Source organism: Lathyrus oleraceus, chromosome 5 (genome assembly GCF_024323335.1).
Source record: "Lathyrus oleraceus cultivar Zhongwan6 chromosome 5, CAAS_Psat_ZW6_1.0, whole genome shotgun sequence".
Taxonomy (NCBI): Eukaryota; Viridiplantae; Streptophyta; class Magnoliopsida; order Fabales; family Fabaceae; genus Lathyrus; species Lathyrus oleraceus.
Genome location: NC_066583.1, coordinates 283,630,191 through 283,652,407, shown reverse-complemented (window position 1 = coordinate 283,652,407; position 22,217 = coordinate 283,630,191). Strand labels below are relative to the sequence as shown.

General features: G+C 39.2%; 1 long non-coding RNA gene across 1 annotated transcript; it reads left to right on the top strand.

The window, feature by feature from the left end:
- Positions 1–4,458: 4,458 nt before the first annotated feature.
- LOC127083916 (uncharacterized) lies at positions 4,459–21,393 on the top strand. The gene is made up of 7 exons (XR_007788582.1): positions 4,459–4,972; positions 5,180–5,362; positions 5,488–5,559; positions 5,674–5,733; positions 5,829–5,904; positions 20,716–21,228; positions 21,356–21,393. It is a non-coding gene; the product is annotated as an uncharacterized LOC127083916 (long non-coding RNA).
- The last annotated feature ends 824 nt before the right edge of the window (positions 21,394–22,217 follow it).

The window sequence follows — 22,217 nt, the reverse complement described above, 5'->3', positions numbered from 1 at the left end:
AATGAACACCTTAGTCCAATGCAATCATCTAGGTGATAATTGCTTGGCTCACAAGTTAAACCTAATACAAGACACAAATAAAAATACAGTAGTGAAGTATGATGGTATAATAAATTCTTCACGCTTCAAACCCCTGAGTTGCTGAAAGTAGGATTGCCATCCTTTTATAATGCAGCACTTGGGCCTTGTACTTGAATTTCCTAAAATTAAGGTTAAGCAAGTTAACCTAATTTCCACATATTAGGGTGCTAACAAATAGGCTATATGTTAGGCCTCTTAATTGTAGCTCAGTTGTTAGTTTCCTGGATTTTAGCTCAGCTGTTAGATTCCTGAAAAATAGTCTGAGAAAAACACTGAAACAAAAAAACTAACTAGCCTACAATTTAGCATATGTTGTCAGGAATGAATGTCATAACATTCAGTTTGACGTCCAGAACATATGCCATATGCTAGGTCTGTTATTCTCCTGAAGAACAGACTGAAATAAATACTGAACTGTAACAGAAAGACCAACCAGTCTATATTTCAGTATCTGCTGTCAGAGATAAATGTCATAACATTTAGTTTGACATTTAGACAATAGGCCATATGCCAGGTCTGTTATTCTCCTGAAAAACAGACTGAAATAAATACTGAGCTATAACAGAAAAACCAACTATTCTATTGTTCAGTATCTGCTGTCATGGATGAATGTCATAACATTCAGTTTGACATTCAGTAAATCTTGTATTAGCTAATCCTGCAGCATACTACTCCAGCATGTCATGACATAAGTCAAGACATCAGAGTACAATTAGTGTTTTAACACAAAATGCAGCCAATCAAAAACATCTACAAACTCCCCCTTTGGCAAATTTTTGGCTAAAACAACTTGGCATCACAACAGAGCTCACAGCAGCGAAAAACACACATCCAAGCAGAGAATTAAATTAGCTAATACACTCAGCACACATAGAAGTTGAACAGCAACACACTCAACACACATAGAAGTTAAAAAACCTTCAAACAGCAGCAACACAAGTAGATAGCAAACAACAACACACTCATCACACATAGAAGTTGAACATCAAGCTGCAGCATAACCTTTGGATTAGAGGACCTTCAACTTCAAATAGATCTGTTCAAGTAAATAACAAATCTGTTGTCCTGGGGTACAGGTGTTACTCCCCCTTTTTGTCAAAAATGTTGCCAAAGCAACACTTAAAATTACAGACCAAACCAAAATAGAAACACAATCTTGATTTTACATCAAAGTTTCAATCAAGAATACCCCCTCTTGATCTTGCTTTACAGCTTTGATCAAGACAGCACCCACTTGATCTTGCTTCACAGCTTTGATCAAGTAGACACACACTCTTGCTTCACAGCAGGTACAACCCTATCAGATGCCATGACTTTGTGTATGACATCTTGAACCACTCCTGCATGAACATGTTCCTTAACTCCCGCAGGTACATAGGATGTTTCATGTTAAGATATCCCCCTACCATCTTGTTAACACACTTGTTGCAAGTGAAATAGTTATGATCTATTGACCAATCAGAGCACACTTTCAATTGTTTAATAGTTTGAAATATTAAACAATACATTCCTAACATCCTTAGTTGCTATAATTCCTCAGAAAGGCATATTCCCAATTTGCCCCTTAAATTTTCAAACTGAGTAGCATCCAAAGCCTTTGTGAATATGTCAGCAAGTTGTAGTTCAGTAGCTACATGTTCCAAGGTAATCACTTTGTCTTCCACCAGATCTCTGATGAAGTGATGTCTAATGTCAATATGTTTGGTCCTACTGTGTTGGATGGGATTCTTTGAAATATTGATGGCACTGAGATTGTCACAGAACAATGTCATGACATGCTGTGAGACATTGTACTCAGTCAGCATCTGTTTCATCCATACCAGTTGGGAACAACTGCTTCCAGCTGTTATGTACTCAGCCTCTGCAGTGGACAATGATACATAATTCTGTTTCTTGTTGAACCACGATATGAGATTGTTTCCCAAAAAGAAACATCCTCCTGATGTGCTTTTTCTATCATCAGCACTCCCAGCCCAATCAACATCACAATACCCAGATAAGACAGGCTCAGAGCCATGAGAGTATAGCATACCATAGTCACAAGTCCCATTTATATACTTAAGAATTCTCTTGACTTGATTTAAGTGACTCACTTTGGGTTCTGCTTGGTATCTAGCACACACACCAACTCCATAGGCAATATCAGGTCTACTGGCAGTTAGATATAGTAGACTACCTGTAACACCCCAAAATTTGCCCTCCTCACTGTCGCACCTCAAAAAATGCGATTCCTCGCGATGGTCGCGGAAAAATTTATGTTCGAACAGAGTCGCCACCGAACTTTATTTATTCCAATTAAGGAATAGGAAAATATCGATAAAACCTTTAAGAAAAATAGAATAATGGTCGTCGCAACCATATTCGGGTTCGGGAGTCGATTACGCAAGGGGAAGGTATTAGCACCCCTCACGTCCGTTGCACTCAACGGGAACCTTTTAGTCTAATTTGCTATTTGAATGTTAGTTAAATGTTATTCGCTTTCTTCGAATAGTTAGAATTGATAATAGAGATGGATGAAGACCTCAAAATGGGAAAAGGGAGGTTTTTTATTAGTGTGCTCGCGAAGATACAGCAATCTCCTGCCTACGTATCCTTATGGTATAATAAGGAAATCAGAGCATTCGTAGTTCGGGCAACTACGGTTTTTGTTGGTGTCTTTTAATGAACGACTGTGGAGATCGCGTTCTAAAGGCTAAACGCTGGCTTGTATACTCTCGGCGGAGGCTTAAGCATTGGTTTGTTATGCGCGTTAGAAAGGATTAACAGTGTTCTTTTGAAAAGAATTTTTAAGTTGTTGGTCGCACGGGGGCGAGGAATTAAGTTTGATTTGTGAAGATGTTTTGAATTTATCGATTGTGTTTTAATTTGATGACGAAGATTCGAGCAATGTGGCGTACGCCAATTATTCGAATAATCGAGAGATAATAAAGCGGAAGCTTACTATTCTCCTTTTCATTCAAAATTAATTATTAAAAATAAGGCTTTTAGAATTAATAAATAATTTGGAGGAGTGATATTAATCTTATGGAATTTTTAGGGTTTAAATTGAATGACGAAGATCCGAGCAATATGGCGTACGCCAATTATTCGAATAATCGAGAGATAATGAAGCGGATGCTCACTAATCTCCTTTTCATTCAAGATTAATTTAAAATAATACTTTTAGGATTTGTAATTAATCGAGGGAGTAATTTTAGTTAAGGAGTTTTGGGGTTTTAATTAAATGACAAAAATTCGAGCAATATGGCGTACGCCAATTATCCGAATAATCGAGAGATAGTGAAGCGGATGCTCACTAATCTCCTTTTCATTCAAGATTAATTTAAATAGTGTTTTTAGAATTTGTAATTAATTTGAGAAAATAATCTTAATTTTATAGAATTTTTAGGGTTTTTAATTAAATGACGACAATTCGAGCAATATGGCGTACGCCAATTATTCGAATAGTCGAGAGGTAGTAAAGCGGAAGCTTACTATTCTCCTTTTCATTCAAAATTACATTATTAAATAATTTTAAGAGAATATTAGAATAATTAAATTGGGAAAATGATTTTAATTTTATAGAGTTTTTTAAGGTTTTAATTAAAATGACGACAATTCGAGCAATATGGCGTACGCCAATTATTCGAATAGTCGAGAGGTAGTAAAGCGGAAGCTTACTATTCTCCTTTTCATTCAAAATTACATTATTAAATAATTTTAAGAGAATATTAGAATAATTAAATTGGAAAAATGATTTTAATTTTATAGAGTTTTTTAAGGTTTTAATTAAATGACGACAATTCGAGCAATATGGCGTACGCCAATTATTCGAATAGTCGAGAGGTAGTAAAGCGGAAGCTTACTATTCTCCTTTTCATTCAAAATTAAATTAAGATTTTAAAGAATACGTTAATAACGAAAAGAATTTATTAAGATTAATCGGATTTTAAGTAAATTACTTGATATTGGATTAAGGTTTTAACTTAAATAGAATAAGTTTTTATTTATCTATCGATATTCAACTATCCGTTCAATCAATCACGTATATTAATAGGAGTTAAAAACATAATTCGAAATCGAATCCAAACAATAGTCTATTTTTGCTACTATTATTACCACCCTAATTATCTAAACATATGAATAGAATATCAACGTAATGTAATAAAAATAAATGAAGTTCAAACAGACTGGATGTGTGGAAGCCCGGCCCAATTGGATTTTATCATGTGCCAACAAAACGGAAGGGTGCCGAAAGCAAGGAGGAAGAATGGGAAAAGACACCTATTTCCCTTGTGTAACTGTCAGCATCCCTCCCAAATGGAATTAATTAACCTTAATTTTCAATAATAATAGTAAATCTAATTGCCATAAAGAAACCCAATAGTCCCTATTCCTCCTTTCTGTACGTGTACTCCCGAGGCATGGGGAGACTAAACACCAACTCACTTTAAAAAATATTTGTCATTTGTTAGATAGAAAGTTCAAGAGATACATTAATTATAGTTGGGTCAAAAACGAGACTTCTTCACTTAACCAGGACCACTTCTCTTAGAATCTCCTTCCTTAGTTCTTCTTCTTCCTAACCGTGAATACCTTAAACCTTTTTTCAATCCTCTCTCTAAATCCCTAAACGGAACTTCTACACCCTTAAGTGCCTCCAACACTTACCTTAAACCTATCAACTTAAATCGATAACAACAAAACTATCCTTAAGCCACCAATTCAAACGCACACAAACAAACCTTAAGATTCACCAACAACCAAAACAAATCGCAACAGTATGGTAAAAGGCATGCACAATCATTTATACAAAAAAAAGCAATAGGTTTAATGCATAAGGAAGAGATCCGAAGCTCGCCGGAAAATAGAGTTCCCGACGAGCGTACCGGCGATATAATCCAACCTCGAGGTATTTTGATTCCTTCTCCTTTTCTTCCTTCTGAGCTTTGGATCCTCCTTTTTCTACGCTTCCTCTCCTCTTCCGTTCTTCTTTATGATTTGGGTTTGTCTCGGTTTTGACAGGGATCTAGCTCGAGCTTGTTGAGCTTCGGTGTGAAAATCTCAACAAGTTCAAAACAGAGCTTTTTTAACTAGGGTTTTGGAATGATTTCTCCAGAGTAACGGCGCAGAAATTCGGATCCTTACCCTAACAATGGAGGGTCCTTATATAGAGCTTTGGATGTACGAGGTTTTGAATTCCTCTCTCATGAGCTTGGCAAATTAGTGGGAGAATCATTCCGTTAGGTAGCAGAATTTCTCAGAGTTAGTGGTGCTTCAAATCGGTGTGGTCCTTCAAATGGTAAGGTTTTGTCTGTAGTGAACTTACAATAACCCTCTCTTTTTACTTTTCACTGCAGTAATTGTTCTATTTTAACCACGTATGATATCCTTATGACAAGTTTTTTACTGGTTTGGATTTTACAGCTTTACTCTTCTCAATCTCCCACCAACGGTTCATGATGACTTGTGCATCACACTTCTGAAATGGTTATCAAGGTTGTTTCCATATCATGGGAAAGGAATTTGGTCACGTGTTGCCTATGCCCAGATTGGATCTGCTGTAAATTATGTTGATTTCGCTCTTTCTTATAATTTGTGGTTGTTTTGCAGGTTGGAACATCGCATCGGTTTCATTCACTGCAGTTAGCTTAATTAATCCATAGAGTGGAGGTGAATGACCCCATGACAGGGATACCGCCATGCTATTTTTGTACCATTTGTCTGCAATATTTTGGCTTGATGTAGGCTAGTATTGGCTTCTGCAGGTTTACAATATTCACGTATCGATGCGGTTTTGGCCAATGGTTGTAGGCTTGTGCTCCGTGATTCTATTACCATGAGGTTAGTCATATGCTGAAAAACCTGTTAACTTGAAATGTGATGTTGTTAGCTGTTGTGTTAGAATTTGAATGAAATTTTGCTATGGTAATGATTATTTTTGTTTTGGGTACTGAAATGAATTTCACTTTTGTAGGTTGGTGCTTTTGTAAGGATGCATTTGTGATATGCAGGTTTGGATATTGATTCCCATATCCTTGCTTGGAAATCTAATTTGACAATCTTATTAGCCTCAAAAACTGTTTCCAATGAATTTCCCTGGAAAGCAACCAATCAACAGAGCACACAGAAGCGCTTCAGCACTCTCAATATCAACCTTCTCAGAGTATTTGCCCGACAATACTTCGGGGCAACCTATGCAGGGCTTTCAGCCAATCCAGTCAAGTTTTGACCTTCCCAAATTCTCATATTGAGTTCAAAATCTGTAGGCTTTAACTTTCTTGATTTTTCAGGTTTGGTATCTTTGTGCACGACTCTTGCAAGTCTTTGTTGCTGCTGATGCATTGCTGGATGTTTGTTATGATGTATTTCGGCTAGTGGTTGTAGCACCTGTATCCGGATTCTACAGCAAGATTACGTCACAGCATGCACCTGTTGGAAAAGTTTGGATGATTGTGTGGTTTGTAAATTGACGACGTTATGTGACATGGTATGCTACATTATACCTGCAGCGAGCTGGTCTGTTTTGGATTGTGGCCGTAATCACTCAACTATGTTATGCCATTGTTTTATTTGGTCATGGATAACTTGGCATAGTAATAATGATATCATGCTAGGCGTTTTTGCAGGTTCAATGTCGCACAAGGGGCTTGGCCAAGGCTTGGAGAAAAAGCTGCAAAAAAAAAGTGATTCTGAACTCTGGTGATGGAGCATGAACAATTGAGGTTTAGGTCTTTTTTTTTTAGGAAATGGTCAATAGCTGGTTTGTTGGAATTTGGCCAACCTTTGTAGAGGATTTGTCAATTCCTTATGATTTTGTAATGATGATTTTGTAAAATGGAATTTCTCAAATTAGTGTTGTATGCAAGATGCTTTTGCCGGAGGTTGAACCCGGCTGCAATTCGCCTTCGCCGCGACATCATTATTTCACAGCTTGCCTTGTGTTGTAGTTTGGATCATTTGTAGCCTCACCTTGATTTGGCTACGTTTGCTGGTGTGTTCATAGCAGGGCTCACGTTGGCGACACATTACATGGCACGATTACGTTTATGGCCGGATGGTTGGAACAAAGTGTCCACTCACCAATGACTTGTCCAAAGATTTCACTTTCAGAGGTGATTAGAATTAGGATGGATAATTTGGTATAGAGACGGGTTGTATTTTTTTGTAAATAATACCAAACTCCATATTTTTGTTTCAAATGATGCAACTTGACGGATTGTAATGATGTTTGTTTTTTTGAATGAAATTCTATTGGTTTTATTTGGATCTTGATATCTTTGCCACATTATGAACCATTGCACGTAGAGGGATCACAATAAACATGGGAATGGATCAACTTGAGATTTGTGAAGGACCAAAAAATGATGCGCTCACATACCAAACAAGACACTCAAACAAAATAATTTACAACTCGTACTTATGGACCACAGCACCATTTGAAATCAATCCGGGCATTTTGTGAATGGAGTGCGTGACAATATGTGGTGGGGCTATAACATGACAAGAGAGGATGTCCCACAAGCAACTAAGTTTTGTGCCGTGTTGATCATAGAACTTTAAAGGGTTTAGATTCCTATATATGACTTGGCCCAAGTCCATTACAAAGAGATGTGGAAATCAAGGTTTGCTGGTTAAAAATATGTCGTGGTATCCGTGAGAAAAATAAATCAGGACAAAATCGGGGTATGACACTCACTCATGCATTCATTTTTAGGTCATTTAGCATTTCATACCACATTGCATCATGTCAATCGGGATTAGCTCCAAGAAGCTCGGACATCATCCAGGACACTTTGTGAGTTTTATTCAAATAGTCAGTCAACACAAGGAAAAGACATGAGGTACTACCAACAGGGCCAGATGAGGCCTATTCACCGTGCAAATCGCCAAGCTGGAAGAAGCGAGAATCTGCTGCTGAGCTGTCATGCTCGCTAGGCGAGCAGATGCTTCGCCTAGCGAAGAGTACTGTCATGCTCGCTAGGCAAGCAAATCCTTTGCTAGGCGAAGGACGCACATTTCAGAAATATCAGAAAGTTTTGGGCCTGAGCTGTCCTCGTTCAAAGCCCACAAGCTGCGAAATTTGACCTATAAATACCAGAGTAGTCAATGAAATAAACCCTGAACACTGGCTGAACAGAAAAGACCAGAGACTGGAGAAAGAAACCTAGGAACTACTCTGCAGCAACCTTCAGGCAGCTCTGAGAAGTTCACTTCGCCTCATACGAACCCTACTGCTACTTTGCAGATCCGGCCGCACCATTCAATCCTAATCAGTCTCTCTCATCAGGTATGCCTTTGTTCCTACTACTTTACGCCTCGAATTTGAATATTGTGAATATATGAGGTAACATCTGGTTTTGCCCACGGGTTTATATTTGTGTATGAATATGTATAACAATATCTTGAATGTTTTAATCATTTTCGTTTATGAGTTGGATACCACAGGGTTTCGGATCATAGAGATCGAACTGTTATCAAGGAGGAATCCAAAACCCGCAGGCCTTCGCTAGCCGCTTCGCTAGGCGAGCCTGTAGCGAAGCTTCGCTAAGCCTTCGCTAGGCGAAGCAGTCGCGAACGTGACAGTATCTGCTTTTTGTTCTGTTTTGTTCTAACCTATCTTTGGCGTTGCCATGCCATTGTTTTCCCGGGATCTCATCTTGTTTGTCTAACCTTTTTGTCGAGTTTTCGTGAGGACTCATATACTCTTGCAGGGATACCATTCGGAGGTTTATTCTGACTACTCGTATTGACTGATTTTCTTTGATGGTCTAGCTGGAGAGATCTCAGGGTTGCTAATCTTTTAGTTGCTGTAACTTCGGATCTTTATCCGTGTGGTAATTTTTTCCCTTTCTCGTACTTTATCGCTTTCTTAGCTGGAAGACCTCGATAGGAGGCAATGTTTGAGCCCCTTGGTGGCATTTTACTTTGAGATACATGTTTTGTGTTTTGTATTCGTATCCCCACAGGTAGCGCGGTTCCTTCGTCAAGGACTGCCTGTTTGCCCTCGAGCATCCCAAACCCTAAAAACCATAACACACGTTTACTCCTTCTACTACAGGCGAGTAAGTCTCCAAAGGTCGAGCATCCGGTAGATTGCGTAGTGACGTTGTTCGTCCAAAACCCAATCCATAACCCCGTAGTTAGCCGAACTACGGCTTGCTCTGATTCTCATTCTAGATGAGATACGTAGGCATAAGACGCGATGTCTTAGCGAGCACACTAACCCTTAACCCATAGGTCAGCCGAGCTACGAAGACTCTGATTCTCATATTCAGATGAGATACGTATGCAGTGGATGCGACATCCGCGCGAGTCATTTCTTAACCTTTTTAGTAAATGAACACATTAGGTAAACCCACACCCTTTAGATGAAAACTACACAAGTGGATCCCGTAGAGTACTACGGATGCGTAGGGGTGCTAATACCTTCCCTTCGCATAACCGACTCCCGAACCCAAGATTTGGTTGCGAGACCCCGTCTTGTCCTTTCCTTTTTCAGGTTTACTTCGAGCGTTTCCTTTCCCTCCCTTGGGATAAATAACGCACGGTGGCGACTCTCCTGTCTTTTTCTTTCGCCGGTTGTTTTTTTTCGCACTGTATTTTTCAGGTTGCGACAGCTGGCGACTCTGCTGGGGACTTTAAGAAGTTGACCTCTTGCTGGTCCATCTTCCCTAAGCGAGTCCCTCCTAGGTTGTGTGATTTTCTTATTTATTGGGTGTTCATGCTTTTGTACATTTATTTACTTACTTGCTTGCATTCATCTGCTGTATCTGTTGGAGCTGTTGTTTGTTTGTTGGGATGGGATGTTCTACGAGAGATAAGCCCATTACCCAGGCTTGAGTGTACACACAGGTTTTAGAGTGGATGATCATGAGGCTTGCGTGGCATGTTGCTACGTTAAGTCGTTCGTGAAGAACCACACCCAGACGAGGTTTCTCTCGGATATATTATGTCCTACGGATGTTCCGTAACGACATGATGTTCCTTTAGAAATTGTCGACTCTGGTGACCATTTCCCGAGAACTCAGTCGAGGCCTCTCCTCCGAGACGTGATTATGTTAGCTCTGGTGGGCGCATTCTCGCCGATCAACCCGAGGACCCCGAGACTGGGAACTTGCTTTAGGATGTCCTGTTGAGGGGAGTCAGTGGAGGTCTTTTATCCCGTAATAATGCCAAACCTTCAGTGGTAAACGTATTATTCGCGACTGAAGGGCTGAAGTTGACGAACTTCTGTTCTTAGAACCTACCAGTGAGGGGCGGGCTAAATTCAGGAAACCTTAACCTCCAACCAACCCGGTTTTCTGGAGCAGAGCTTTGATCTTGTATTATATTCCTCAGTGGTTCTCTCTTCAGACAGTGTAACCCGACAGATGTTCAAGCAGATACAGCAATCCTGATTGACATACCACTGCATTGCATTCGCATCATCACATCATTTGCATTCATAGTATTTAACACATGTTTATCCATTTCAAGGGGGTTTAAATCTTCTTCTTGATTCCGGTCGGGGTTTTTCTGAAGATGGATATTGGCAGAAAGAGACTGGTCGCCTACAAGTTTCCGGTGGTCTGTTGGGAGCCCATCCAACAGTTGATGCGGTTAATGGATCCTGATTCCCTAGAAGGATTCCGAAAGGATTACGGTTTGATTCTAAGTTTCGTCACGGTTCTTTCCAAAGATCAACATGACGCCCTATTCACACTGCTACAGTTCTATGACCCTCCACTGAGAGGTTTCACTTTCCCGGATTATATTTTGGTCCCTACTTTGGAGGAGATTGCCAGTTTTCTCAGAGTTCCTATCAGGTCACAGTTATTGTTCTACAGTTCTGAGTTTCTGCCCGATCTCAGCATGGTTGCTTCAGCCACATATTTGGAGGAATCAGTCTGGAAGGCTAATATGTGTCAGAAGGGAGAAGTTAGTGGTTTTCATCTGAGTTTCTTATTGGGAGAAGCAAAGAAGAAACTAGAAGACGGTAACCAGAGGGGTTTCAATGCTGTGTTGGCTCTTTGTGTGTATGGGATTGTCTTGTTCCCTAATGTTGCCAAATTCGTGGACATGGACGCAATACGCCTCTTCGTGTTGAGAAATCCAGTACCGACCTTGCTAGGAGATTTCTTTCATTCAGTGCACCACAGAAATAAGAATAGAAAATGAGGGTTGTTGAATTGTTGTGCGCCTTTGTTTTATAAGTGGTTCAGTTCTCACCTACCCAAATCAGGAGTGTTCGTTAATGTCAAGGACTCGTTGAGTTGGTCGAAGAGATTGATGGGGTTGAGAGCTGAAGATATTTCTTGGTGGTCCGACCGGAGCTTGCTTCGGGCAGATATTATTCATAGTTGTGGGAACTTCCCAAATGTTCCGTTGGTAGGAAGAAGGGGAGGAATCAACTATAATCCTTCTCTAGCAGTTAGGCAGTTTGGATATGCTTTAAGAGCTCCGCCTTTGGAAAAGGATGTGGAAGAATCTCTGTTTTTCCATTCTTCGCCTGATTTGACGGTATCCCGTAAGGCAGCTGAGGCCTGGCTCAAGGTGATCAAGAAGGGAAGAACTGTGCTTGGAAAAGGAGATTGTAGAACTTACCCTCGGTATGAAGAGTGGCTTCAAGGAAGAGTCGAAGAGTTCGGTCTGCCGTTCCCTATTGAAGAACCTTTGTATCCACCTACTCCTGAGCAGTCAACAATGGTGAGCCGAGAGGAGTATGACAAGTTGAAGAGTGCCATGGAGGGACTTCAAACCAAGAACTCAGAGTTAAGTGAGAAGTTGCAAGACTGCATGCATCAATTCCAGGAGGCAGAATATCAGAAGGGGGAAGCCGTCAGAGTGCAAAAGGAAGCAGAGAGGAAATATGCTGAAGAAGCCCTGCAGGGGAGAAGCTCATAAGAGACTTTTATGGTAACCTCTGCTTGGGGAGCAACGGTAGCAAAGAAAATGTTGGGAATATCACTATCACCCACGAAGTTGAGAGAAATGACTGGCCAGGAAATGATTCCATGAGCGTATGTAGGGTAATTACTTTATTTGAGAAAATGAGGAAAATCTTGGATAGATGTGAATGACCTTAGATCCTTATCATATTATGTTTGATTTTCGCGTGATGTTCCACTTTGGGTGGGAATGCCATGCATGGGAGGATGCCTGAGGTGTATGCATTATGCATTTGCTGGGGATATTCAACTGTGCATATAGGAATGCGAATCGTATGAGGTTATGCATATGGATGCCAATGATTGATATGATTACTTCTTGGTGAATCTTCCTATTTGGTAGGAAAATTATGTATGTAATTGATGCATATGGCGCATGTGATGCAAGTGGGAATGCAATTGGGTAATTGGAATATTTCTGGATTGATCTCCCTTTTGAAGGTGAGACTTTCTGGGTACCAATGTTGATTGGATTTGAGTTTATGAAGATGCCAGCAAAATGGACTTTCAATGGTCGCTAATATGGACTGGACTTTGGTTTTGGAGGATGCCAACAAAGTGGACTTTTATTTTGGTAGTTGCCAATATGGATTGGACTTTTTTTTGGTAATTGCCAATTTGGATTGGACTTTGGTTTGTGAAAGGTTTTGACTTCCCGACATCCGACCTTTTGACGATGTGATGATTGAATGATAGATGTGGATGCTTTTGGTGCCCCAAGTTTGATCATTTGCTGATAGACTCTGTGCTTGTTCTTGAGAGAACCTCAACTTCTTTGCCTGATATGCCTTGATGGTTTATAAATAATTTTGTGAGCGTAGCGACGTAATCAATGCACGATGATTATGCTTTTGCTCTGCCCCAAGGCTCTTTGGAACTTGTCTGCCCCGACCTGTAGGGTTTTTGAAGGAATTCTCCTTTGAAAGGAAACCCTGGGAATGACTATACCATGGACTGAACCAAATTTTGCCCCAGTGTATGAGTCTTGCAGTGTTTTGCCCTTGATTGAGATTTTGAAAGGTGTGCCCCAGATTGACTGAGTATGTCGTAATAATTTGCCTCCTTGATCCACTGATGCTTGGAGATTTCTTTCAGTCTGATCAGTTTCTAATCATTGGATACCATGCCCCTAATCCATAGGGTTAGGAAGTAGTCTTGATTCGGGTCAACATTTGACAAATGATCAAGTTCTTCTCTGATTGCTTCTTTGAAGCTTCTTGACGTCAAGTACTTACTTGCAGTTAAAATTGTTTATTTAATCAATGGTAATTTTAATGCGATATTCATGCAGATTTGAAAAATCATTTATTGAGGTGATGTGATAGTGTGTGACGAATGAACCATTAGTTCAAACGCATTGCTGATTTAGCTAGTGCGAAAGATACAATGAGAATATGATGCCAATACAGGTGATTAGCAAATATTTAGGAGTCAGTTTACGCAACCTTGTTGTAGTATGCTTTCAGAATAAACCCTACCTCAATTAGGTCTTTTGAGGGTTGTAACGTGGCTTGGTTCATGGTTATTGAAACAAAGGATGTAAGGCTCAATTTTTTAACCCACCCCTTCTTCATGATGATCTCCAATCCTACGTTCAGTTAAGTGAACACACACGTTCGACTTTTGGCAGTGTAAAGATGAGGGTCCAAGATTCGCTTGAAATGGCAGTCACCTTATTTTGCTTTTCATGAATGTTGGTGACCCTTTGATTCTTGACATGGTGGTCATTGAAGCTTGTTTTATTTCGTTGAGGTTTTTCATGACCTCTTTTGATTTTCCTTTGATCCCTAACTTTTGCCTGGACTGCTTTTTGAAGCTTTTTAGTCCATCGGGATTGCCCTAATTTTTGCATAAGTCTCCTTTTTGGGTGTTCGACTTAGCGGGCTATTTCTTTGATTTTTTTTTATTATGACTGCCAAGTCAAGGGTCTTTCAAGAACAACCTACATCAATCTTGGGATATTTCAAGGTTCCTTCGACATTTTAGGAAGTGTACGAAGTATGGCATGTAGTTGATCCATATATAAGATATTTTGTCTTGTAATCCAAATGTATAGTTAGATTAACTGAACACTACCCTACCCCGGGTTAAACATAAGGTTTTGTAAATCCGAAAGAACTCCTACTTCTAGGCTCGAAGTGGTTGACTAGGGATTAACTCCTTATCTCTCCAGTGTTTGGGGATTTGAAACAATGCCTGTACATCATCAGCAAGGTTTTATCCGAAAGCATACAATCAACAATTATGGGTATTTCGTTTTCGTCATTCTCCCTTCAATCTTTGCTAAAACAACAGTTTGATAAGTGGATGGGAGAAATATTTTTTATATCAATGGAAAAAATGAGTGAATACGAAAGGATTCGTTCAAAACATGCATAATAATTTCATTAATATTACCATTAAAGGAAATCAACAATACTTGAAAGCAGATAAGTACTTAACATGCAAAGAAAAATACAAATGAAATGCGATGAATAGCCAAATGATTGCCAATGTAGAGGAATCTCTCTCATGCCTGGTTCACTGTTGGGCTATCCTTCTTCATAGTGGTGGTAGCTCTGCTCGTCGAGACTAATATGACAATCATCTTCAGACCTATTCTCGAAAATCTCTTCCACAGTTTGGACTGATGGACCCCCATAGCTAGGCGAAAAAGTATTATTGATTTGCAAGCTTCGAGGCACAAGTGAGAACATCTTGGAATCAATCAGATTTTGTATCTTGCTTTTGAGCACCTTACAGTCTTCAGTTGAATGCCCTTGTGCCCCAGCATGGAAGTCACATCGGGAGTTGGCGTCAAAACTTGGCGGATATGGAGGACTTACTGTCTTTATCTCCTTTGGCACTATCAATCCTCTCTTGATCAAATATGGAAGTAATTGACTGTATGGCATTGGAAGCGGATCAATGTGTCTCTCTGGCTTCCTTGGCCTTTGTTGAGCATGTTGACGATGCTGATGCGGAGTATTCTGCCGTTTGTATGGCTGTTGAGGTGGAATCCATCGTTGATATTGAGGAGGTCCTTGAGTTGTAGGATACTGACCATATGGAGAGAATGTTGTCTGGTGTGAAGCTTGTGGAGCTTCCCAAACTGCATTAATTTCAGCCTCTTCTTCCTTTTGGGAACTGGGAATAGATTCACTCTCTATGCTCTGGCTATTTGAGGCGCATTGGATTTTTCCACTTTTAAGGCCATGCCCGATGCGTTCTCCAATTGATACCAAGTGAGCGAAGTCTGATGCTGCACTGCTAATCATCCTTTCGAAGCAAGGACTTTGCAATGTATCCCTGAATAATTCCATTACTTCTTTGTCTAAGAGTGGTGGTTCAACGCGAGCTGCTAACTCTCTCCATCTTTGGGCATACCCTCTGAAGGATTCGTTGCTTTCCTGAGATAAGGCTCTCAACTGCCTGCGATCGGGAGCCATGTCCAAATTGTATTTGTACTGCTTCAAAAAGGAGTTAGCTAGGTCCAACCATGACTGAATGCGACTCCTTTCTAACTTCATATACCAACTCAATGATGCCCCAGTCAAACTGTCCTGAAAATAATGAATCATTAGCTTATCATCGTGGGCATGAGAGGTCATTTTTCGACAAAACATCACCAAATGGTGCTTTGGACAGCTATCCCCTTTGTACTTCTCAAATTCTGGTATTTTGAATTTTGGGGGTATAACTAGGCCAGGTACCAAACACATGTCTAAGGCACCCTGTTCAATAGTATCTCGTCCTTCTAAGGCTTTGAGCTTTTTCTCTAGCACACGGCATCTTTTAGCAATCTCATCATCTTGTGGTTGTTCAATATTAACCAATAGACTTGTTCCATGTGAATCTGGCACAGAGAATGCAAAGCTATGATACTCAACACCATCATGATATGAGGAACCCTTATCTCGAACAATATGACGTTCTTGTACAACCGAGTTATTAACTGGGGTTTGCACAGGCCGAGGTTGGGTAAGATCATTTATTGGAGGCGGAACTTCATTCTCAATAACTGCGGTCTGTTGAACGTTGTCATCTCTCTTTGCTAAAGCTATCATTGCCTCCACAAGTTGGTCTACCTGGTTTTTTATTGAGTCCACATCTCCTCTCAAAGCAATGTGACTTTGCTCTAATGGATCCATAAGCTTTCCAGAACTACTTCAAGTCTGATACGAATGTCGGGAATCCAACTTGAGGTTATGGACAAATGGTGGGATGAGTTTTTTGTTTACGGAGATGATATGCAATTCATGCTGATGAGATGAGAATGCATGAAATTTTGTATTTAGGTATGCAAAGGAAATGTAATTCAGGTATAGTTAGGATCCAGGATATCACGAGTATCATATGGTACACCCTATAAAGAGGTTCTATGTTCTCTACCCCACACACAAGGATTGCTCTAAGGTTATCCATTTTCATGATAAGAACTTAGAGTCATGGACCAAGTTCAGTCTTCCATCGCAATAATGGGCTAGCCACATTGAAATGGAAGTTCTGAATCGGTCTATTCTAAGTGGGATCCTCGTATTGTACGAACAGGGTATACACCCTTCGGTTCAATACTACACGATCGCCAATCATGAAGATGGACTTCAGTTTAAGATGAGGTTCCCATAGTCATGGACCATGTTCAACGTTTCCTCGCAATGATGGGCTAGCCATATTATGATGGAAACCCTGAACAGATCTACTCTAGGTAGAGTTCTCGTATTGTCCCAATGAGGTGTACACCCCCCGGTTCAATACTACACAACTCCGGGTTCTAAGTTCTTCTCAAAGCTCGGGTACGGAGCTTATCTCACAACATATGCCAAGTACCATAGATCACCCGACACAATAGCAGAATAAATTATATAACATAAATAATACATTAAGATATACAAAAGCAAATGAAAGCGGTATTCTAACATTCATAGCAAATTGACTAAGTTAGGTTTGACTCTCTCTAGCTTGGAGCAGTATCCCCAGCAGAGTCGCCATCTGTCGCACCTCAAAAAATGCGATTCCTCGCGATGGTCGCGGAAAAATTTATGTTCGAACAGAGTCGCCACCGAACTTTATTTATTCCAATTAAGGAATAGGAAAATATCGATAAAACCTTTAAGAAAAATAGAATAATGGTCGTCGCAACCATATTCGGGTTCGGGAGTCGATTACGCAAGGGGAAGGTATTAGCACCCCTCACGTCCGTTGCACTCAACGGGAACCTTTTAGTCTAATTTGCTATTTGAATGTTAGTTAAATGTTATTCGCTTTCTTCGAATAGTTAGAATTGATAATAGAGATGGATGAAGACCTCAAAATGGGAAAAGGGAGGTTTTTTATTAGTGTGCTCGCGAAGATACAGCAATCTCCTGCCTACGTATCCTTATGGTATAATAAGGAAATCAGAGCATTCGTAGTTCGGGCAACTACGGTTTTTGTTGGTGTCTTTTAATGAACGACTGTGGAGATCGCGTTCTAAAGGCTAAACGCTGGCTTGTATACTCTCGGCGGAGGCTTAAGCATTGGTTTGTTATGCGCGTTAGAAAGGATTAACAGTGTTCTTTTGAAAAGAATTTTTAAGTTGTTGGTCGCACGGGGGCGAGGAATTAAGTTTGATTTGTGAAGATGTTTTGAATTTATCGATTGTGTTTTAATTTGATGACGAAGATTCGAGCAATGTGGCGTACGCCAATTATTCGAATAATCGAGAGATAATAAAGCGGAAGCTTACTATTCTCCTTTTCATTCAAAATTAATTATTAAAAATAAGGCTTTTAGAATTAATAAATAATTTGGAGGAGTGATATTAATCTTATGGAATTTTTAGGGTTTAAATTGAATGACGAAGATCCGAGCAATATGGCGTACGCCAATTATTCGAATAATCGAGAGATAATGAAGCGGATGCTCACTAATCTCCTTTTCATTCAAGATTAATTTAAAATAATACTTTTAGGATTTGTAATTAATCGAGGGAGTAATTTTAGTTAAGGAGTTTTGGGGTTTTAATTAAATGACAAAAATTCGAGCAATATGGCGTACGCCAATTATCCGAATAATCGAGAGATACTGAAGCGGATGCTCACTAATCTCCTTTTCATTCAAGATTAATTTAAATAGTGTTTTTAGAATTTGTAATTAATTTGAGAAAATAATCTTAATTTTATAGAATTTTTAGGGTTTTTAATTAAATGACGACAATTCGAGCAATATGGCGTACGCCAATTATTCGAATAGTCGAGAGGTAGTAAAGCGGAAGCTTACTATTCTCCTTTTCATTCAAAATTACATTATTAAATAATTTTAAGAGAATATTAGAATAATTAAATTGGGAAAATGATTTTAATTTTATAGAGTTTTTTAAGGTTTTAATTAAAATGACGACAATTCGAGCAATATGGCGTACGCCAATTATTCGAATAGTCGAGAGGTAGTAAAGCGGAAGCTTACTATTCTCCTTTTCATTCAAAATTACATTATTAAATAATTTTAAGAGAATATTAGAATAATTAAATTGGAAAAATGATTTTAATTTTATAGAGTTTTTTAAGGTTTTAATTAAATGACGACAATTCGAGCAATATGGCGTACGCCAATTATTCGAATAGTCGAGAGGTAGTAAAGCGGAAGCTTACTATTCTCCTTTTCATTCAAAATTAAATTAAGATTTTAAAGAATACGTTAATAACGAAAAGAATTTATTAAGATTAATCGGATTTTAAGTAAATTACTTGATATTGGATTAAGGTTTTAACTTAAATAGAATAAGTTTTTATTTATCTATCGATATTCAACTATCCGTTCAATCAATCACGTATATTAATAGGAGTTAAAAACATAATTCGAAATCGAATCCAAACAATAGTCTATTTTTGCTACTATTATTACCACCCTAATTATCTAAACATATGAATAGAATATCAACGTAATGTAATAAAAATAAATGAAGTTCAAACAGACTGGATGTGTGGAAGCCCGGTCCAATTGGATTTTATCATGTGCCAACAAAACGGAAGGGTGCCGAAAGCAAGGAGGAAGAATGGGAAAAGACACCTATTTCCCTTGTGTAACTGTCAGCATCCCTCCCAAATGGAATTAATTAACCTTAATTTTCAATAATAATAGTAAATCTAATTGCCATAAAGAAACCCAATAGTCCCTATTCCTCCTTTCTGTACGTGTACTCCCGAGGCATGGGGAGACTAAACACCAACTCACTTTAAAAAATATTTGTCATTTGTTAGATAGAAAGTTCAAGAGATACATTAATTATAGTTGGGTCAAAAACGAGACTTCTTCACTTAACCAGGACCACTTCTCTTAGAATCTCCTTCCTTAGTTCTTCTTCTTCTTCCTAACCGTGAATACCTTAAACCTTTTTTCAATCCTCTCTCTAAATCCCTAAACGGAACTTCTACACCCTTAAGTGCCTCCAACACTTACCTTAAACCTATCAACTTAAATCGATAACAACAAAACTATCCTTAAGCCACCAATTCAAACGCACACAAACAAACCTTAAGATTCACCAACAACCAAAACAAATCGCAACAGTATGGTAAAAGGCATGCACAATCATTTATACAAAAAAAAGCAATAGGTTTAATGCATAAGGAAGAGATCCGAAGCTCGCCGGAAAATAGAGTTCCCGACGAGCGTACCGGCGATATAATCCAACCTCGAGGTATTTTGATTCCTTCTCCTTTTCTTCCTTCTGAGCTTTGGATCCTCCTTTTTCTACGCTTCCTCTCCTCTTCCGTTCTTCTTTATGATTTGGGTTTGTCTCGGTTTTGACAGGGATCTAGCTCGAGCTTGTTGAGCTTCGGTGTGAAAATCTCAACAAGTTCAAAACAGAGCTTTTTTAACTAGGGTTTTGGAATGATTTCTCCAGAGTAACGGCGCAGAAATTCGGATCCTTACCCTAACAATGGAGGGTCCTTATATAGAGCTTTGGATGTACGAGGTTTTGAATTCCTCTCTCATGAGCTTGGCAAATTAGTGGGAGAATCATTCCGTTAGGTAGCAGAATTTCTCAGAGTTAGTGGTGCTTCAAATCGGTGTGGTCCTTCAAATGGTAAGGTTTTGTCTGTAGTGAACTTACAATAACCCTCTCTTTTTACTTTTCACTGCAGTAATTGTTCTATTTTAACCACGTATGATATCCTTATGACAAGTTTTTTACTGGTTTGGATTTTACAGCTTTACTCTTCTCAATCTCCCACCAACGGTTCATGATGACTTGTGCATCACACTTCTGAAATGGTTATCAAGGTTGTTTCCATATCATGGGAAAGGAATTTGGTCACGTGTTGCCTATGCCCAGATTGGATCTGCTGTAAATTATGTTGATTTCGCTCTTTCTTATAATTTGTGGTTGTTTTGCAGGTTGGAACATCGCATCGGTTTCATTCACTGCAGTTAGCTTAATTAATCCATAGAGTGGAGGTGAATGACCCCATGACAGGGATACCGCCATGCTATTTTTGTACCATTTGTCTGCAATATTTTGGCTTGATGTAGGCTAGTATTGGCTTCTGCAGGTTTACAATATTCACGTATCGATGCGGTTTTGGCCAATGGTTGTAGGCTTGTGCTCCGTGATTCTATTACCATGAGGTTAGTCATATGCTGAAAAACCTGTTAACTTGAAATGTGATGTTGTTAGCTGTTGTGTTAGAATTTGAATGAAATTTTGCTATGGTAATGATTATTTTTGTTTTGGGTACTGAAATGAATTTCACTTTTGTAGGTTGGTGCTTTTGTAAGGATGCATTTGTGATATGCAGGTTTGGATATTGATTCCCATATCCTTGCTTGGAAATCTAATTTGACAATCTTATTAGCCTCAAAAACTGTTTCCAATGAATTTCCCTGGAAAGCAACCAATCAACAGAGCACACAGAAGCGCTTCAGCACTCTCAATATCAACCTTCTCAGAGTATTTGCCCGACAATACTTCGGGGCAACCTATGCAGGGCTTTCAGCCAATCCAGTCAAGTTTTGACCTTCCCAAATTCTCATATTGAGTTCAAAATCTGTAGGCTTTAACTTTCTTGATTTTTCAGGTTTGGTATCTTTGTGCACGACTCTTGCAAGTCTTTGTTGCTGCTGATGCATTGCTGGATGTTTGTTATGATGTATTTCGGCTAGTGGTTGTAGCACCTGTATCCGGATTCTACAGCAAGATTACGTCACAGCATGCACCTGTTGGAAAAGTTTGGATGATTGTGTGGTTTGTAAATTGACGACGTTATGTGACATGGTATGCTACATTATACCTGCAGCGAGCTGGTCTGTTTTGGATTGTGGCCGTAATCACTCAACTATGTTATGCCATTGTTTTATTTGGTCATGGATAACTTGGCATAGTAATAATGATATCATGCTAGGCGTTTTTGCAGGTTCAATGTCGCACAAGGGGCTTGGCCAAGGCTTGGAGAAAAAGCTGCAAAAAAAAAGTGATTCTGAACTCTGGTGATGGAGCATGAACAATTGAGGTTTAGGTCTTTTTTTTTTAGGAAATGGTCAATAGCTGGTTTGTTGGAATTTGGCCAACCTTTGTAGAGGATTTGTCAATTCCTTATGATTTTGTAATGATGATTTTGTAAAATGGAATTTCTCAAATTAGTGTTGTATGCAAGATGCTTTTGCCGGAGGTTGAACCCGGCTGCAATTCGCCTTCGCCGCGACATCATTATTTCACAGCTTGCCTTGTGTTGTAGTTTGGATCATTTGTAGCCTCACCTTGATTTGGCTACGTTTGCTGGTGTGTTCATAGCAGGGCTCACGTTGGCGACACATTACATGGCACGATTACGTTTATGGCCGGATGGTTGGAACAAAGTGTCCACTCACCAATGACTTGTCCAAAGATTTCACTTTCAGAGGTGATTAGAATTAGGATGGATAATTTGGTATAGAGACGGGTTGTATTTTTTTGTAAATAATACCAAACTCCATATTTTTGTTTCAAATGATGCAACTTGACGGATTGTAATGATGTTTGTTTTTTTGAATGAAATTCTATTGGTTTTATTTGGATCTTGATATCTTTGCCACATTATGAACCATTGCACGTAGAGGGATCACAATAAACATGGGAATGGATCAACTTGAGATTTGTGAAGGACCAAAAAATGATGCGCTCACATACCAAACAAGACACTCAAACAAAATAATTTACAACTCGTACTTATGGACCACAGCACCATTTGAAATCAATCCGGGCATTTTGTGAATGGAGTGCGTGAC